The sequence below is a fragment of the Drosophila elegans genome, unplaced genomic scaffold (assembly GCF_018152505.1).
Source record: "Drosophila elegans isolate 14027-0461.03 unplaced genomic scaffold, ASM1815250v1 contig_149, whole genome shotgun sequence".
NCBI lineage: Eukaryota > Metazoa > Arthropoda > Insecta > Diptera > Drosophilidae > Drosophila > Drosophila elegans.
The window spans coordinates 23,107,408-23,121,091 of NW_024545513.1; the positions used below are offsets into that span (position 1 = coordinate 23,107,408).

Genomic DNA, 13,684 nt, shown 5'->3' on the forward strand with positions numbered 1-13,684 from the left:
TTAAGCGTATAATTTCGCAAACCGCCTTACATTTATTTTATTTTTTTAGCGTATAATTTTGTAAGCCTGCCGAATCAATTTATAAAGATATACGACAGCCATCTAAAGCAACCATTTTTTGAAAAATAGCCACTTACATGGGGTAAGCAATACAGGAATTTTCACAGGGTTATCTTCGCAAGCCGATCAGTGCGAATAGGAAATGGCGCACTCAGCGTGCCAGATACACTTTTCCCCAGACATATCCCGCCCTGGGGTATCATCAGCACGTTCCCCAGCCGTTTTTCGCACTCAACCGCTTTCGCATCCGCCCCCTCGCCAACTGACTGATGGATGTCCTGGCCGGAGGCATTTTCCTCTGTGCATAAGTAGCTGGGAAATTAACGCCCAAAAAAAAAGGGCGAGGAACGAGGAACAAGGATTGTAGTGCGTGCAAGGGCGCAAATAAGGAAAATGGAGGCTCAGACAGCGATTGATGCGTGACGGGGGGGGGTGAAGCGAATTCCATTGAATGGTTATAAATTGAAAATGACTAAATGAAATGAGTAAATATTGACAGATTGACTGAAGTTGGCAGGCAATGGCATTCCACTTGGGGTCATTCCATTCTAGTTCTAGTCCACCCAAAGAACACCAATCCACCCTCGATTTTGCCACGCAGCTTGACAAGGCTAATTTGTTGATTTGCTTCAATTTGGTTTTCAGCTCTCCCCTAATTTTTATTTTTTTATTTTCCTCAACCTCACCCCCGCTCTAATCTCATTATTTTTGTCATTAGCATTCGAGTTTTGTTCCATTTCTATTCCATGCCGTCCGTGTCTGTTTCGGTCAGCTGGTGAAGCATCAGACAAAGTTTTTTGTCCTGCTAATGAGCTTCGAATTGTGGAGTGGGAGTGTCCGAAAATGGACGGAAGTAATTATAATGGCTGCGGACATGATTTTTGGCATTCTAATTGAATCGAAAAAGAGTCCCCACTCAACTTTGGGTACTTAGCGATTGGCGTGGTGAAGGAAAAATGGTCTGCACTTCACAAAAAAACCATTTTTTCTCCGCTGCGATTTATGGACTTAGAAAAGCATTAAGCCAGAACGTCAAGCAAAATGTCAAACGCAATTGTAATTGATCTATTTGTAGATGGATGCTTAACAAAAAAAAAAGGACAATGGATCTAAAAACAGCACAACAAAGTAATCAAGAATAACCATTTTCTTCAGGCATAATACGATAGAAAAAATAAATTCTATTACCTTTGCCATATCTTGTATCCACAACGAAATTTTTGTTGTACTTCTTGTCATTTTGTCTAGCCAATATATGCACTCAATTTTATCCCTTTTTTTGAAAAAAAACGGTTATGACACTTAAACGGAGTAACTACGAAAAATTTTATTAAAAAAATACAACAAATCAAAATAATAAAGTATATTTACACTTTGAATGCCAACAGTGCGTATACTAAATTAAGTTCCTATGAAAAACTGTTGCATTTTTTTCGACTATTTTTATTAAGTCCAATTATGCATCATATATATGATGGCATTTACTTTATTAAATAACTTTTTATTAGTTAATTTTAACAAGGGCCAAAACAATTGTTAAAAAAAAGCAAACAAAAACACACCATTTAAACAGTCGTATACGTTATTTCGTTACCAACAAGTTTTTGCTATAAGTTTCTATAAAGTAAAAAAATAAATGTTTCAAAAAATTAGAAAGGTGACAGAGGTAATTAACTGAACTCATATTTTTTAAAAGCCCAAAAAAGTGTTTGAATTAGTTATACCAAAAAATAGAGTGCTGGGAAAATCACTAAAAAGACTTAAATTAAACACGTATGACAAAGTTGCGTTACATAAATAATTGAAATACAAAAAAGCTGAAAACTCCCTGCAAAGTGGCCCATGAAAGTTCTTAGATAAGCCAATTCAGCTTATTCAAGGCCATCCACTCCTAAAAATTCACCCATAGCTACACTCCCATTTCTTTTTACTGTAATAACGGACAGTATCAACATTTGTCCCCCATGCAATGCAATGAATATATATATATATATATATATCCATATATACAAAGAGAATATAGGATTCACCAAACACAGACACTGGGGGGTTTAGGTAAGACATATGCCTCGTGTCTGATCCCCGGAGTTTATCTGAGCATCCAACTAGACTTTCTATATGGCATCGGCCGTATAATAAATCGAAGTCACGACAAATATAAATAATAAAATGTATTTTATTTTATTTCCATTGCCCGCGTTTGCATTTCAACGTGCTTTTAGTACATAAATCTCGGGCTTAGCAGCGGTCGGAAACCCAAACCCCAAACCCCAAGCCCCAAGCCCCAAACCCCAATACCAGTCCCAACCCCAAACCCAAAAGCAAAACAAAGCAAAGCAGCAGCAGCAGCAGTAGAAGCAGTAACAGCAGTAGCCAGTGAAAATAAAATACGTAGAAAATAAAATAAAAATAAATAAATAAATAAAATAAAAGTTGGGGCGCCTGAAACAACAGACACGAGTCGTGGGCCGTGGGCATCAAACCTATCCAATTCTGCTGTATGAATATTGTTTGTGCATATATGTATAAAAAAAAAAAGTAAAAAAACAGAAATGGGCAAAGACAAAACAAAGGGCAAAGGAAGAAGTAACAATAACAAATCCAATATTAGATGGCTATAACAACAATGCGTTCAAGTATGATCCAGGGGCGTGGGCGAAGGGGTAGTCTATTTGGAGAGCTATTTTGAGAGGGGGTTGCACGGGGATGGCTCACTGGTACTGGCAGCTGGTGCCAAGCGAACCAAAGCAAAGTCTGATGTACACGTTTATGGCTATTTGCGATTTTCCCGGGCAGCAGCTCAATAAAAGAGACGACTCGACTAGAAAGGGCCAAGCCGAAAACAATGAGACACGATACGCTCTACACTGAAAAAGTAGGATTAAAAACACAAAAAGAAAATAAAACAGAGAAAGTCCCTGTATTCAATCTGCGAAAAAGAGGGATTATCTCTGTCACTTTCAACAAATAGAAATATGCAAGAAAACTATTATTTTTAGGATAATAACATTGTCTTCTTTTGGCATTTTTTGTTTTAAACTATTAGCATATAAGATATTCGCCTTTATATGTTTACGTTTGATTAGAAACTTAAATAATTTGTTTTTACCTGTAGCAAGTTTTTTGTAAGCTGTAGTGATTTAGTCTGAAATTAAATTAAGCAAAGTTGATTTTATTATCAATTATAATAATATTAGCTTGTAGTTTTAGCTATTTCATAACATTTTGTATAATTAATAATATCATTTAAAAATACAAATTAAAGGAAAAAAATCGATAAATTTATTTGGGAAATACGCAAATAATTAAAAGAATTTCATAATAAAAAATTGTTTATCTTATAGTCAATGTTTCTTATGTTACCAGTTTCCTTTAAATGATTTTGTAAGCTAGGTTTCTCTCAGTGTGGCACAATGGAAGCCACGGCGAGAACAAGACGAGGGGGAGTGTTAGCCATGGCCAAGGGTCCCCCTCCGTTGAGCGGAGCTTATTTCGAGGTGATTTTAAAGGCATTAAGCGAAAGTGGCAGATAGAAGACGAGGGGAGTGGGACGATTACTCAAACTGAAGTGGGTAATCATCACATGATGCTACAATTACCTTCTTCACCCAAAAAAGCTAAGCACCGACCCATAATCAAGAGCAATAAAACATAATAGGAACCTTTTCCAAGCCCCAACTACCAAAATGTTGAAAGGTCTTTGGAAAACTACTCCTTCTTAACGAGCAGGGTTGCCACCCACATTCGAGCATTAACCCGGCCGCCAAGCGTTGCCAAGTGTATCCAACAATGTTCTGCACTAACACCCAAAATCTAATTTATATCACGTTAATGAGCTTTTATGTCAAATTTTTGCGGGTTGCCGGGGTTTGGGCTAAAGTTTTGCTAAAGGTCGATCCAATAAGCGGGTTACTCACGCCGAACAAAAAAAAAAAAAAAACAAAAGGTCCCAGGAATGCGAAATGGTCCAAAAACTGTCCATTGTAAAAAGTTCGCCCATGGCTTATCAAACCAAATTTGTGGCAATAAAACGAAATGGTAACGAAGAACATGGAATGACAGGATTTCGGGGAGATATTTCTCCGCCGAAAAGGGAAGAATACTCCATGACTAAGCCAATAACCGAAAGGTTATTTAATATTTGGCAGTGGCGTGGCCTTAAATAAAATAAAAAAAAAAAATAAAAATAAAAGAGCCTTTCCTTTGCCCCACTTTTCCTTATTTTCCACCGATTTTCCACCGCCCAAATTCGAGCCAAGTTCGCACTTTTCTTTCCGCTCTTTTTCCCGCTTTGGCCACGAAAAACCAACACAAACATCAAAGCCGGTGAAAGGCGCCGCCAAGGACGAGGGCGTGGTCAGACTTTCGCCCATTTCTCCCCCTGCTCTACTCATTCTCATCTTTGTTGTAGTTTATTTTGTTTCTGTTTCTGTTGCTGATTATTTTTCTTTTTTGAGTTGGGTACTCCAGCAATCGACGGCCTGCGGCCAAATATTAAACAAATCTGAGCGGAACGAAACGAAACGCATTGCAAAGTTGTCAACTCGCTCTGATAACACGCCCCCTCCTACAGCCCTCTTCAGCAAAAAAAAAAAAAAATACCTCCCTTCCTATCCGTATTCCTATATCACCATCAACCCACAAAATCCCGAACTCTGGCAGTCCACGGATTTTGTGTTCACTGTCTTCTGTTTGGCAGGAGAAAAACGAGAAAAAGGCAAAACATTCGCAAATTTAAATGCAAATTACCAGACAAAACTGATGAGCAGAAATGGCGGAAAGGTGGCGGCGTGTACAAAAGTATTGACAGTATAGGAAATAATGGCCTAAATAAAGTCGAAACAGGTGCCTCTCACAATAAGCAGGATGAAAGTGGAAAGGCGGCGGAAAATTTGGGTGAAATTACGGCGTAAAATGTAGGGAATACGCGTATAAGCGGCAGCATATGTCGCAGAAAACTAAATCAAAAAATGTTACGACATTTTAACTGGAAAATGTGACCCTAAATAATATATTTTACACATATCGAGGCCAGATTGTGACACTTTTCCCAATGAAAATGAATGAATGATTTAAACAAACTTATTTTAGGACATCCCATTTAACTTTACTTTGAATATAAGCTATTTAAATTTAAATAGTTTGAAACTACCAAGATCTGTAAAGCATATTGAAATCTCAAATCATTATCTATCAAGATTCTTAAAATATTTTCACATATTTTACTATTATTATTAATAAATTTTTAGTTTAGTGAACTAAATTGTAGAAGCTATGTAAATCTATTATATGTGAAGTTTTTCTTTTGTTTAGATACATATAAGTAAATTATAATAAAATCAATACCCGACCTTTAAAGTATACTAACGTCTTTTGGGTATCTTCAAAGCTAACAACAAATCTTTCAAGGCAAATTTGTTATAAAATAGGTTATATAATTATCCACAAAAATTAATTAATTTAGTTGAATGGAATGTCTTTGTGAATTCAAATTCTAGAAAGTTTAAATGTAAGTGTAGGTGATTTTTAAAAAAATTCTTTAAAATATATAAACACTAATCTAATTAATTGAGTCTAATTAATTTTGTTAATTGGGTTTTTTATTGAGCTATTATATACGATTTTTTTTTAATTTAATTTTTTTTTACTGATCTTTAAACTATAAAAAACAGCTTGAGTTGAACTCTCAGTCAATATGCCTAACATTTTATTGGCGATGACAAATCTCGGCTCATTGGGAGCATTTCAGTGTGTTTAGAATAGCGATCCATGATTACTCCCAGCTCGGTAGTTGTGCCACGCCCACAACCGCCCATATAAGCCCGCCCTCACACACACACAAACTCAATATACCCACACAATACACACACACAGGGGAAAAGACTTGCTGGCTCGGCACGCACATACGCAATATTTTGATGCGATTTTGTGGCTCGCCAAATGATTTCGCTGATGTTCATTCCACAGACCTCATTTGAGGGTCCAAAGGGAGAGGTAGGGGTAGGGGTAGGGGTAGGGGTATGGGAGAGGGGGGTGGCCTTAAGGGAGTAGGGGGCGTGGCAGGCAGGCCGACTGGCAAAGGGAACAGCAGACAGGCATTGGGATTTGCTGCCATGTGACAACATGACAAAGTTATCCAGCAGCCAGGAGATTTGTACCGTTGTACCCCTCACTTCTCGACCAGATTTTCGCTCAGTGTTTACCCACCATTAACCCTTCATCCCCCCCAATTTTTTTTTTAAATTTTTTTTTTGCCTCATTCATGTTGGTCAGCTCCCATCGAGGTTTTACCTGGCATTCGTTTGATGCTGCGTCCTGAAAATCTGTGGTTCGCATCCAAACTGAATGGGGTTCGCTGTGAATGCATATTGAGAAGACCTTCCATTTAGTGACAGAAATGTCGGTATTTATTCTCATAAACCCACAACTGTTGGCCATAGTGCAGGAATTATTGTGGATTAATCGTGGAAAAAAATCGCAGCTGAAGGAAGCAGGAAAAGTTTAACAAACATTTTTTAAATATTTAAATTTCTTACATAAATCAGTTAATTCTTGGTGTTCTAAGAAGAGAGAATTTACATATATATAAAAAATATGTGAATAAGTAAAAACTAAATAGGCACTAACTTTTGAAGGATCTTCTTAGGCGACTGGAAAAAATTTAAAGCAACTCGATTGCAAGCTACCATTAATTTTTATGAGCCACACTCTTGAATAATTACCCATCTTCATGGTTTTTTTTTAACCAAATATTCTCTGACCTTTGCAGTTTTGTAAAAAGAAAACTGCGAATGATGGGGTTGGTCTAACCATTCAAAGCAACGGCTTCCAAATGAGCTATTCCAGCGTTATGAATGGCCGGGGCCTTCAAGTGTTACTCCTTTATTTGTTTAGTACTCATAAATACGGGTCTCATTCGTTTCGAGGGCTCTGCAAGCCAGCCGCCAGCCACTCGCTGAATAAACAGAACATTTATTCGGTCCGCAGTCAAAGACAATTTCTGGGTGCCATAGTGGTCCATAACTCAGGCGACTGAATCACCACTTGACTCCGGAGGACTCTGACTTTGTGCCGTCCTGTCCTGTTCTGTCCTGTCCTGTCCCTACTCAAAATTCCCCAAAAATTTATGCACTCCTTGGTGTCTCCGCCGGACATATTATATATATAAAGATACATATATTGTGTATATATTCGAGCGTTATTACATTCGAGCCCGACTGCTCTGCGCTTTGACCAGGTCCCATGTTCCCAACTAACCAACCGACAAACTTCATGACAGAACCTTTTTTACACAGCTATTTATTTATGTGGGCGGTGGTGGTGCGGGGGAAAATTTGCTAAAAATCGTGCAAGACACTGCGTTGAAATGAAAACGAAATTTATTATTTATTTATTTCGTTATCACTTTGTATGCGACACAAAATGCGCGCACACAGCGCTCCCCATTCGGAATACCCCGGCCAGAATACTAAGACTAAGCCACAATGGGACTGGGCCACAAAGTGACAGGAAAGCTGAGGCAAACCAATTGCTACCCACCAAGGAAATAAAAGTAATAGTTCGCTGTGTGGTCGCCCAAAAACCGAGAGCGACCCACTCTCCCTGTTTTGCTGTTTCGCCATCCTGGGCACGCATTTGCGATTAGAAAAAGGATACACGTAATTTTTTGTCTGACGCCCTTTTTTACGAGTTCTCGGTCCGGTCGTAATAAAAGTGCGAACGCCGGCAAGGTGGCGAGGTGACAAGTTAGCGGTTATTATAACGCCAAACGCCCATCCTCACCACCCATTTCGAAGCCAACAAAAAAGGGAGAAAACCTTTCGCCAACGACAAGCGCATTTACAATGGATTTGTTTTTGAATTGGAATTGGATTTGCTTTCGGGTATTTTCGGTATGCCATATTGGATATCCCGTTTTGGATTATTCTCAGCATTTCAGCGTTCAATACACTGGGAAAACAGAATGGAGAAAAACTATTCTATAGTAACACAAAGTACATAAATTTAATAAATTTCTATAGTTTGTCAGTAACAACATAAATAATGTTCCTTCATTTGATTGAAAGGAAATCGAAATTGCTATGCTGTTTCAGTTCAGTGTGACCGTAGGACTATAAGAATTTGACCTAAGAGGATACAGTGTGGCCTGACAACAACAAATCTGGCTTAAATTAGTATCTATTTTTGATGAAGTACATCAAGTAAAATCACCTTTGAATAATATTCAATAACCGCTAACGAATCATACAACATATTTTTCTAAGCGCACACTCATGCGTTATTCGCTTTGCCTTTGGGTCGCATTGATGGCGTTTTTAATGGCCTTGTCTGTGGCACTTCGACGGGGTTCTTTTTGGTCGGGGTCACTGGGTTTTGTGGGGCGGGTCGGGTCAAATGTTACGTTGAGAGCGATGCTAAGAAGTCACACTAAACACTAGGCAATGGCGTACACAAAAAACTGGGGATAAATCAATGTTTGGTTATTATCGATAACGATTATTTGGGTCACAACGAGGGCAATTACTTGACAAAAAGTTTGCTAAGCGATTGACAGGTTCGGATAGGTCCACAAAATGACTGTTGATTAACTAAAAGATGTAGCATGAGGTAGCAAGATTAAAATAGTGACTTATTGCGGGGACTCAATAGAGTTAATATTTGAATTACATATTTTTTATTTCAATTTATATTTATTTACCTTAAAAATTATGGAAGCTTACACTACAAATACACATTTCTAAATAGGTATCTAAGCAATCTAAAACATATTTACTCAATTAAAATAAGTTGGTATATTAAGAAGTACACCAATTCAGATAAATTTCTGAAGGATTTCCTCTTTATTCTGCGATAAATATGTATGCTGCAAAGTTAGTAATCAAGTGCAAATACTTTGACTATCACATTGTTAGTCACGCAACCGCTCCGCCAGCGAGTTTTTCCATTTACCAGCTAAGGTCCCTAACTCAACCGACCACGCCCCCCTTCTACGCCCGGCCTTTTGGCCCAATCCCCGCTACGAAGCCTTAGCGTTGTGTCCAAAACTATTTGAGCGTCAAAAGTTTGCCTCAAATTACCGTCGCGCTACATAATTCAGCCAAACTTTGCCCGCCGCTCAACTGAAGCTAGAATGCAGATGCAGATGCCAAAGTCAAAAGCTGAACCTGCAGCCAGATGGGCACTTGGAAAAATTAAAAAAAGTTCGTTTATATTGAGGATAAAACATCAAGATTGCACCCTTAATTGTATCTTAAAATTCTTCTTTATAAAGTTAGACAAGTATTTTACTCAGATGTGAACTACTTTGATGGCTTAATGTTATAATTAGCTGATGTTTGAACAATGGACTAACAAATATTTTGTACAAAAACCTATGAATTTCAAGTGATAACTGAGAAGATTGCATTTATTAATAAACTGATATGAGTACAAATAATGGATGTATGACAATGAACTTAAACTCATTAAAATAAAAACTCTTATCTCAAATGCTATACCTTTGAACATATGATTTTTGCGACAGTGCTCACAAGTGCCGAAATAGCTCAGTTGGGAGAGCGTTAGACTGAAGATCTAAAGGTCCCCGGTTCAATCCCGGGTTTCGGCAATAATAATGTTTTTTTTTTCAAAAGCTTTTTTTTCTTATTTGCAAATATTTAGTACACACAAATATTGGCGGATGCCACAGAAATCAATAAGTTTTGCGAAATCTCTTCAAAAGGTGTTCAAAAGTATGACACATAAAATTAATTTCGTTTTTTTTTAATAAATCCTGAGTACTTATAGATTTAAAATATATTGTTGCTTTCTTTTACACACATTTAATGCTAATTAAAAAAAAACCTATTGATTTCTTTATCACCCACAATATTAACCTTTACCAAAAAAAAAAACACATTTCTATACAAAACAACATCTAAAAGAAATCAAATATTAATGAATTCCACTCTTTTTAACTTTATTATTTTGAGGACCTTTCTACTAGATTATGAAAAGTTAAGTTAACTTGTATTTTTTCTTCAATATTTTTTACAAAACAACTTTTTAAAGCAGCCTAATATTATTGGATCTAATTTAATGTTCACTATTAGTGTAAGGTAAGACCCAGATTTTTTTCCAGTGTCTGTACATATTCTTTGCCTTCATTTTGTGGAGTTGCATTCGTTGGCTGATTAGCGCGACAGCCGCCAGTTCAGTGGGTCTTAGTTTGTTCAGTTTGTCAGCCTGTTGGCGGCTGGGCGGCAACTTTCGCTAAACGTGCACAAGCCGGGCCAAATGAAAAGTTTTCAATAAGCTAAACACTTCAAGCTGCCAGACAGAATGTTTTGAACGACTGACAGAAAGACAGACACTCCGACTTCGGACGCTAATGAATTCGAGCGTGGCGCATAAAAAGGCAGCACACTTTTTCGCCAAAAAAGTAGAGAGCTGCAACTCGAAACTATGCATTTAATTGATTTCGAGGAGTGTGTCTTGAGCAAATAGAAGAGGTCCTCGCAGGACGTTAAAACACACACACACACACACACACACACACACAAACACACACCACTCCAACGAGAGAGATCATCAGGCGTCTTATGAAAATGTTTGCCTGGCATTTGAGCTCCGGCAAACTATTTCGTGCTTCAGCTTACCCAAATTGTTATGTGAGCTTAACTTAATTAGAAAAGGCTATAAAAACCCCAAGTGGCATGTCCTGGGACACTAGAACAGGCGCTATTTAGATTTTATTACTTCATCTATTGTATAAGCTAATGATTGAATTGGACATATCAAGGACTGTTAAGAGAGAACAACTAAACCATACGCACGTTTTATTATTTAAGTTATCTAAGGCCAGTAAATAATGATTGAAAAAGAATAATCATATTTAAGAAGCATTTTGTTTTTTTTTTTGAGAAGGAATAATGGAAAATTACATGAAAACTATACAATTTGTTTGTTATTTAATGGAACATAAAATAATCCAGTCCATTTGTTTATTTCAATCTCCTTTGAACAATGCGCATTCTTCGAAAAGCATTGTCTAACTTCAATTTATATTCTCTCCGCCACGCAAATGCATCTCATTGAAGGAGCAAATAGCCATGCATTTAAATTAATCATACGCACTGTGTGCACGACTATGTTTGTGCAAAATAGGTAACCGTTAACGGCAGCCATCATTGTGTGAGTTGAGTTAAGTTAAGGTTGTGCATGTGCAATTTGCAAGATTGCTTCGCTTGGAAATACGGATGATCTGCATTCAATATCCCGAACTGCCATTAAAGGGCAAATCTAAAGTGCCTAAACACCGAGAAAAATAAAGAGTATATTTCAAAACGATTACGATTTTTGAATTATAATAAGAAGTTATGGTTGAAACTCTTGACTAATTAATATTAAAATATTGAAATCTACTTACAAAAACGTTCTTGCTTCTAAATTAAATTAAAATTTAATTTAATTTAAATTAAAATTTAATTGAGTTCAAAGTACATATTCAAAGCTTCAAGGCTTCCTACAATTTAAGATAACTTAAAGTTTAGTATCAAGCCTAAAAACTAATAACATAGCAACAAAATAACTTGGTTAAAATCGCCTACAAATTAATATCCAGGAAACTTGTATGATTTCAAAGTATTTAAATTAAGATTTTAGAGATCATATACAATGGGGATACTTAATTATTTAATCCATGGCATTTAAAATTGTTCCCTTTCTCTAGCCATTTAGTTTTAAGCTTTTAGCTAGCTTTATATAAATAAATATAACAAATAAATTAATTAATTATTTAAAAATGACTTTGAAACAATACTACACTTTATATATTGTTATTGACTTTATACGCTGTTTTTTCCTGTGCTTTGTGTTCAAAAGGAGTTAAGAAAAATAAGGTTAAGAAATCGCTTGATTCGCACACGCACACATGCAAGCGGCGCCCTTACCTTAATTTATGTGCACACTTTCAGTTTGAGCAGCACTGAAAATGTGTAAATGTGTCCCGCTTTCGGAGTGTGCCAGTGTGTGTACTAGTGTTTGTGTGCGTGTGCATTTGTGTTTATATTGGTGTTTGTGTATATAAATCAGCCCGAGAAGAGGAAGTGCTTAGCTTAGCTTAGCTAAGCAAACTAGTTGCAGTCCGGCGCACAACATCAACAATCGGAATCAAACTGAAACAGCCAAGTTTTCTGGCCTGCAGCAAGCACTATTAGATGAAACAAACACTAGCCAACACTGCGAAAAAATCTCTACCTTCTACTAAATACATTTTTTAGTTTCCAAAAAAGCTTCAAATACTTATTATTCTGCATTCGGCTTTAAAAAAAATAAACACACATAAATAAATTGTGCCATAATGTAAACTCAAATATAAGTTCTAAAGTCTAAATTTATGTGTACAAATATTTTTAAGACATTAAATCTATTTTCTGTAAGAATTTGCGCAATATGTGTTTAATAATTCTATCTAATTGTGCGCAATCCACAAATTGCTTCGTTTGCGCAAGTATGAACCATTTTCGTCACACTTTGTTTGCCATACATAATGCCATACATAATGGTCTACCCATTTGTGTCACTTCTTCTATAAATGCACATTTATCTCGCTCCATTATTGTTAAGTGAGTTTTCATAAAAGCCAGCCATTTGGCATTTCAATAAATTGCCCACCTATTTATGGCTATAATTAAAAAGAGCATTTTCGCAGTCACATTTTAAAGAAGAGAGATAGGTGACACATTTCCGTCCAGTGTTTTTCTTTTTTGCCAGGGTTGCAAGGGGTTAAGCGGGAAGATAATCCAGAGACAAGACCCAGATCAGGCTATCCGGCGACCACTTAGGCCCATCCCCATCCCCCATCCCCCATCCCCATCTTTGTCCATTTGCCCACCCCTTTTCGCACTTCTTGGCCCGCTTTTCTTCGCTTTTAGCCAGTTTCTCGGGCCAAAGGCAAGGCAACAGTAACAGCAACAGCATAAGCAAAAGCAAAAGCAAAAGCAAAGAGTCGTCCTAACAAGCAGCTGGGCCTGACAACTGTTTGTTGGCCGATATTATTTCCAGCAGTTTTAGTCGCTTGTCGTGTGCAGGGCTATTACCATTAGTTGTTGCCGTTTTTGTTGCCACTTGACACTAAACGAAAATGAAACTGAAAATTGTTTGGCCGAGCCGCAGGCGGCGACAGCCGTAAAACAGAAGTAAACAGGAAACAGGCGAGGAGCCAGACGAGTGGCTAAGCCGAACCCTTAATGTCCTTCAAGGACGAAGCTCAATGGGGATTTGCTTTTTGCGAATAATAAAGTATCCAAAAAAAAACAACTCAAACTTTGCATCACACATCTGGTGCTTATACTTTGGATTATGTTCCCTGGATTTTTGGTTGAAAACAAAAGTGCACACAAAGGCCAATTGATGAAGGTAATCAAGCAACAAGTTTTGTTGCATTTTTTAATGGATTTTATTTAACTTTATTTAGCTTAAAAACAAATATTTAAGGTAAACAGCTTTACAAGTCGAAACCATTAAAAGTTACCTTGTTTGTTATTTAGTCTAGAACTCTATTCATCAAATATACTTTGTGATTTTAAAGCACATATTTTTGGGCAGCAGAAAGGACTAAAAATCGAGAAATATTTTTGGTTTT

The 13,684-nt window shown here is 37.0% G+C and overlaps 1 non-coding gene across 1 annotated transcript; it reads left to right on the forward strand.

Annotated features, from left to right (window-relative positions):
- The first annotated feature begins 9,594 nt into the window (after positions 1–9,594).
- Trnaf-gaa lies at positions 9,595–9,667 on the forward strand. The gene has a single exon. It is a non-coding gene; the product is annotated as a tRNA-Phe (tRNA).
- Positions 9,668–13,684: the final 4,017 nt, after the last annotated feature.